The sequence below is a fragment of the Nannospalax galili genome, unplaced genomic scaffold, assembly GCF_000622305.1.
Source record: "Nannospalax galili isolate Female #2095 unplaced genomic scaffold, S.galili_v1.0 scaffold127, whole genome shotgun sequence".
NCBI classification, from domain to species: Eukaryota; Metazoa; Chordata; class Mammalia; order Rodentia; family Spalacidae; genus Nannospalax; species Nannospalax galili.
The window spans coordinates 34,971-42,605 of NW_008360326.1; positions in this window are offsets into that span (position 1 = coordinate 34,971).

The following is a 7,635-nucleotide window of genomic DNA, read 5'->3' on the forward strand; positions in this document are numbered from 1 at the left end:
ACCAATACACATCTTTCAATAATAATGTTAAATATCAATAGACTGTATTCCCCAGTCAAAAGACACAGGCTAAGTAAATGGATTAAAAAAACAAATCCATCTCTTTGCTGTCTGCAAGAAACCCATCTCACCTTCAAGGACAGGTACTACCTTAAGGTAAAAGGATGTAAAAGAATATTTCAAGCAAATGATACTAAGAAACAAACAGGTGCTGAAATTCTAGTATCTGATAAAATAGACTTCAAAGTAAAACTAGTCAGAAAAGATAAGGAGGGTCATTTCATTCTGATCAAAGGAACAGTTACCCAAGAAGATATTATAAACTTTAACAAATATGCACCAAACTCTGGTGCACACAAATTCATAAAAACAACACTATAGGACTTTAAGACACAGATGAACCCCAACTCAGTAATAGTAGGGGACTTCAATACCTCACTGTATCCATTAGACAAGTCAGCTGGACAAAGAATAAACAGAGAGACATCTAAATTAAATAATACCATACATCAAATAAACCTAACAGACATCTTTCAATTATTCCAACCAAACACCAAAGAATACACTTTCTACTTATCACCTCATGGAACTTTTTTCAAAAATTGACCACATACTGGGCCACAAAACAAACCTCAACAAATATAAAAACATTGAAATAATACCATGCATTCTATCAGACCACAATGCGATAAAGCTCAAAATCAACACTGGACAAAGCCCTAGTCACTACACAAACTCATGGTGATTGAACAACATACTGCTAAATCATGAGTGAGTCAAAGGAGAAATTAAGAAAGAAGTAAAAGAATTCCTGTAATTCAATGAAAAGGACAATATAACCCAACACAACCTTTGGGACAACTTAAAAGCAGTCCTAAATGGGAAATTTATACCTCCAAGTGCCTACATTAAAAAATTAGAAAGAGCTCAAATAAATGACTGAACACTCCAACTCAAGACCATGGAAAGGCAAGAACAAATGAAACTAAACCCAGCAGAAGAGAAGAAATAACAAAAATCAGAGCAGAAATTAATGAAATAAAAACAAAGAAAACAATACAAAGAATCAGTAAATTTAAGAGCTGGTTCTTTGAAAAGCTTAACAAGATAGACAGATCCTTAGCCCAGTTAACCAAAAGAAAGAGCGAATCCAAATCAACAAAATCAGAGATGAAAGGGGAAACATCACAACAGATACTCAAAAGATCCAGACCATTATAAGGGAATATTTTAAAAACCTTTATGCTACCAAACTTGAAAATCTAAAAGAAATAGATGCATGTCTAAAATCATGGGAACCACCAAGTTAAACCAAGAAGAGATCAGCAGTTTAAACAGACCCATAATATATGAGGAAATTGAAACAGCATTGTAAAGCCTCCCAGCTAAACAAAGCCCAAGCCCAGATGGATTTACAGGAGAATTCTACCAGACATTTAAAGAAGACCTCCAACCAATACTACTTAAATTATTCAAAAAGATAGAAACGGGGAGAACTCCCAAATTCCTTCTATGAGGCCAGCATCACTCTAATACCCAAACCATGTAAAGACACAACCAAAAAACAAAACTATAGACCCATATCCTTAATTAACATAGAAGCAAAAATTCTCAACAAAATACTTGCAAACCACATACAGACACACATCAAAAGATCATTCACCATGATCAAGTAGGCTTTATCCCAGAAATGCAGGGATGGTTCAATATACTCGTCAATAAACATCATTAATAATATAAAAGGACTCAAAGACAAAAAAACACATTGTAATCTCAATAGATACAGAAAAGGCTTTTGACGAAATTCAGCATGGATTTATCTTCAAAGTTCTAGAGGGAATTAGATTGGAGGGAACATACCTCAACCTAATTAAAGCTATATACAGCAAACCCACAGCCAACATTTTAAATGGAGAAAAACTGGAAGCATTACCATTAAAATTAGGAACCTGACAAGGATGTCCACTAGCTCCACTCCTTTTCAACATAATGCTTGAAGCTTTTGCTAGAGCAATAAGACAGAAGAAGGAAATTAAGAGTACTAATTGAAAAAGAAGAGGTCAAACTATCACCTTTTGTAGATGATATGATACTATACCAAGTGATCCCAAAAGTTCCACTAGAAACCTCCTGGAACTGATCAACATTTTCAGTACAGTGTCAGGTTATAAAATCAATCTACAAAAATCAGTAGCCTTTCTATATACCAATGACAAGCAATTGGAGAAAGAATACAGGGAAATTCTCCCATTCACAATAGCTGGGGGAAAAAAAAAGCAATCTCAGAATAAATCTGATGACAGACACCAAAGATCTCTACAATTAAAATTTTAAATCATTAAAGTAGGAGATTGAGGTAGACACTAGGAGATGGAAGGCCCTCACATACTCATGGATTGGAAGAATTAATATTGTAAAAATGACCATCCTGCCAAAACCAATATATAGATTCAATGCAATCCCAATCAAAATCCCCATGATATACCTCACAGAATTAGAAAAAAAAATCCTTAAATTCATATGGAAGCACAAAAGACCCCGGATAGCCAAAGCAATCCTGAGCACAAAGAGCAATCCTGGGGGGATTACTATACCAGATCTCAAAGTATACTACAGCGTTATAGTCTTAAAAATAGCATGGTACTGGTGCAAAAATAGACACATAGATCAATGGAATGTCATTGAAGATCCAAACCTGAGTACATGCAATTTCAGCCACCTCATATTTGACAAAGGTGCCAACAACACACAATGGAGGAAAGACAGCATCTTCAACAAATGGTCCTGGCAAAACTGGATCTCTACCTGTAGAAGAATAAAACTAGATCCTTATCTTTCACCTTGCACAACTCCAAATGGATCAAAGACCTCAATGTGAAACTAGAACCCTGAAACTATTAGAAGAAAATATTGGCAGTAACTTACAAGATATAGCTGTAGGAAAGGATTTTCTAAATTAGAGAGCAGTTGCTCAGGAATTAAGGTCAGCAATCAACAAGTGGGCCTCATTAAACTAAAAAGCTCTGTACAGCAAAAGAAACAATCAAAAAAGTGAAGAGAAAACCCACAGAAAGGGAAAAAAATCACCAGTGACATATCTGACAGGGGTTAACACCGAGAATATATAAAGAACTCAAAAAACAAAGACTTGAGAAACCAAATGACCCAATTAAAAGATGGGCTAAAGATCTAAACAGAGAGTTCTCAAAAGAAGAAATAAAGATGGCTAAGAAACATCTCAAAAAGTGTTCAACATCATTAGTAATTAGGGAAATGCAATTTAAAACCACCTTAAGGTATCACCTTACCCCAGTCAGACTGGCTAGGATCAAAAGAACAAATGACACCAAATGCTGACGAGGATGTGAAGAAAGGGGAACGCTCATTCACTGCTGGTGGGATTGCAAACTCCTGCAACCTCTATTGAAAACACTGGAGAACTCTTTAAAAACTAAAAATGAGCCTACCATATGACCCAGTTATACCAGCCCTTGGCATATACCCAAAGGACTCATCCTACTGTAGAGACACTTGTACAACCAAGTTTGTTGCTGCTCTTTCCACAATAGCTAAGAGATGGAGGCAACGTAAGTGTCCCTCGACTGATGAGTTGTTAACAAAAATGTGGTATATTTACACAATGGAGTTCTATTCAGCAGTAAAAGAAAGATGAAATAATGAAATTTTCAGGTAAATGGATGGATCTAGAGACTGGCATACTAAGTGAAGTAATACAGACTCGGAAAAATAAAAGATGTATATTCTCCCTCATATGTGGATCCTAACACCAAATCCTTTTAAATTCCATGTTCATTTAATAAGATGATGCTATACAGCAGTCCCTTCCGCATGAAATAACTACCATCGTCATGACTTCAGCTGAGCCTGATCACTAAACATTGTCACAATTGGGCTTGTTGACAGTTGTGCTCGTTCATTAAAGGAGGGCTGAGCAGGGTCATTGGACCTCACCGTATTATCCAGCCACTCTTCCCAGCCAAGTGAATGTAATTTGACCCTAATCATACATGATCTGGATTTGGGGAGGGCAAAAGTACACAATCTGGGGAAGGCTAGGAAGAGAAGGCATGAGCCATACTGGGTAAAGGCTTTCTAGTGTGCATTCCCTCAGGTAATATATGCACCTCAGCAACTCCTCAGTTATCTCAGTAAGTAATCTCAATAAATTCATTGGTTCCCCAGTAAACCTTTAATGAAACATTGGCTTGACACTAGACCCTTAAAAGCATTGCTTAGCATCCCCAAAGAAAAACATCTCACAACAGATGGAAAATTTGTTAATGCTATTGTGTCTCATAATTGTTTTTTTAAAAAAAGAAAATAAGAATGTAAACGATCTTAAAAGGATATGGGAATGTAGATATTTTCTAAAATAGAGAAAATGAGAAAGCCTTAGCAAATGATGAAGGTCTGTTTAGGTTTGTTATGATATATAAAGGATGAGACAAAAATAATATACACATAATCTTAAAATTTCTATGGTCATAGTTTAGTCAACTAGTTTAAGGAACAAAATATATATCTAGTCAAAGTTTACCTGAGAATATTTGTTTTTTTTACCCAAGCCTTATCAACATAGCACATAATTAAAAGTACCAGACTGATGGAACTAACCTTATTGGATGTTTAACAGCCATAGTTTGAGGCCTATACTAATATGGTCAGAGGGACTTAAAGGACAATTTTTGCTCCTTGCCCTCCAAGGTCGACTAAGTTCCAGGAGACTGTGGAACATCTCCCAAAATGTCCTGTATCTGTGGTGAGTCACCTGTCCTCTTCTTCAGGGAGTCCATTGAGACCCCACGAGATGGACTTGAACCAGTGTCCAGTGTACAGAGAGGAGGATCAATTCAGTGGAAGTATCTCATTCTTGCTTCCAAGTGAAGACAGACATGATCAAGCAGAACCTTTAACTTATCTTCACATAGATGGAACTGGTAAAAGAAAAGAGCCAGGAGCACCTCCCAAGCACATGTGACCCCTGGGGAACAGATCCTTCCTCAAATGACCTTAAATGTAAAAACAAATTGATTTATTTGGGTCAACTGTATGGTCTTAAACACCCAAAGAAAAGTATAACCAAAGAGTAAAGTCATCAGTATATTTCTTTACGAGTTCAAGAGATTAGACTTCCCAGACATCAGGCTTAAGTCAAAAGTTATTTAGACAATTATTTCTCATTGATGATTTTGTTCCTAACCAGAAAGTGCTGCTCAGATGTAAGACTTCAAATCTTGGTCTCCAATACTGTAGTGCCCACCCGTAGCTAAGGGAGACAATCAGCTATTGTTCTAAAATGATGGATAAATTTGTTTTCTCCCCCTATCTAGAAGCCCAAGTAAATTACAAAAAGTAGACATTATTGGTGTGCGCTGTACGATTAGATATTTTAACACAAACCATTACTCTGAACTCAAAGAAAGCATATTTTAGCTAGATGTAGATAGAGCCTTGACTTGTTTTAATAACACCGAGATCTGCCCAAATTCTCTTGGTAACCATGGTTTCACTTAGTAGTTACAGAAGTGGCTGTAGTTTTGATTTCCTAGGAAGACTCACTGGGTATGAGATCTGACTCAGAGCTTTTTCCTGGGAATGCAAAAGGGATAAATAAAAATGTAAAAGAAAAATTACTAAACTGTCCCTTGACAACCAAATGGTGGATCATAAATTGGAGTGTCTATGCAAATGAAGTAAATAATTAAAAACTCTAAGAACAGCATTGACTAGGTGGTTGATGACTGGCAATTATAAAAGCTGAATTTTTAATATGCATACATCTAAGGAGCCAGTAAAAATTAGCTCCCAGACTAATGGACTTGCCTTTCTTCCAAAGCAGAATTTTAATGAGAGCATTATTTATAGCAGAGAGCCCAAGAACTGGGATATTCTTGCTTAGTCTCATTTTTAAAGTTCCCTGACATCTTATCCATTAAACCATGAACCTCTTACAGAAAAATAATACTTTATACACTAGGAAGTAAAGGTCAAAATGACCTAGGAAATTAGTCACACTATGAATACACTGAAGATATGCAGCCAGGGATGTGTTTTGAAACTGGCTTTTCAACTTACGTGTGTGTCTCATTTATGCATTCTGCATGATCACATTTCATTCCATGTAGTTTTGTTCTTGGGGATAATATATTGATACTCTTTCATAAGCATCCTATATGGTGTGTCTTACATTTTATAAAGTGTAAGATCAAGGAGGATATTTAAATTGTTTTGTATTATATAATATTTGAAGATGGTTTTAGTCAGTTTGATGAAGGTCTGTTTTATAATGGAAAATTGACTTAAGGTCATTCAAAAGGTTTTATTTCTCACCCTGCACACCGTTTTATTATTGGCAGCCTGTGTCATAGGCATCTCAGCGTCCTTTGTCGTTTTCCTTAAGGTTAGATGACAATTTCCTTTTTGAAATTTCAAAAAATTCTTGTTCCCATGACTCCTTCCTCCATAATTGTGGCAATGCAACTTTTGGCAGAAGGCATCTGAGGAGATTTTATTGTTGTGGTGGCATTCTCCCTGTAAACTATGACTCAGGCAAAGCCGGGTCCAAGGATGAGTCAGGAGAGTAGATTACTCAGAGCTTCTTTAAACAGAAATTCACCATGTGGCTTCCAATTCCATGCCTTCACCGTCACCCCACCGCAGACTTCACCCCACCTAAACTTCTGTGTTCAAAAGACAGGAGTGAAGGAAGCATTACCAAGTGGACATGATAGACAAGCTGTCCGTTTGGCAGGCTTACCTTCTGCCGTTTTACTTTTCAATCCCTCCACATTATGTAAGTTTCCACATATACTCATAAGTGCTAGCATTTGACCTTTCAAAAGAATTATAGCTTAGTTTCAGTAGTTGTTTTGCTATTTGATGTCCGCCACGGAGCAGTCAACGAGCAGATGCTGAGGACAGCCTAGGCAAACCCTGGGGACTTCGGGAACTGTGGTGGAGAGAATATTGTTACTTAGTGACACTAGATGGTGAATGCAGTTAAGGATTTGTTTCTTGTCTTTAACAAAATGTGTTTCTTCTCTTTTGTTGCTTGCTTTTGTTTTTGGCATCTTTTCCTGTTGAGGATTTAAATGCTCTGATTGATTTGAATGAATTCTTTGTATATAAAACCATTGCTTCTTTATTTGCTGAGTTATTGTTTGACTTTTGATGTGTACGTATGTCTGTGTGTGTGTCTCTGTGTGTATGTATGTGTTTGTGCCTGTGTGTGCGAGCGTGTACACATGCACATGTCAAGCACATAAGTGTGGAGTCTAGAAGTCAGCAGCCTTAGGTATTTCCTAGTCAGGAACCATCTACCCTGTTCTTGTAGACAGGATCTCTCAATGTCCTGCAGTTTATCAGTCAGACTAGTCTGGCTAGCCAGTAATTCCCAGAAGGCCATCCGTGTATACCAGGTCCTGCACCTGCAACTGGAACAATAAGTGTGGACTGCCATGCTTGTCTGTTTTTACATAGATTCTGGGGATCAAACCCAGTCTCCACACTTACATGGCTGGAAGTTTACCTGTGAAGCTATCTTTCCAACTCTTGATTTTTATATTCTTTTTTAGAAAACATTTCTATTGCGTTTTTGAGAATTTTATGCAATGT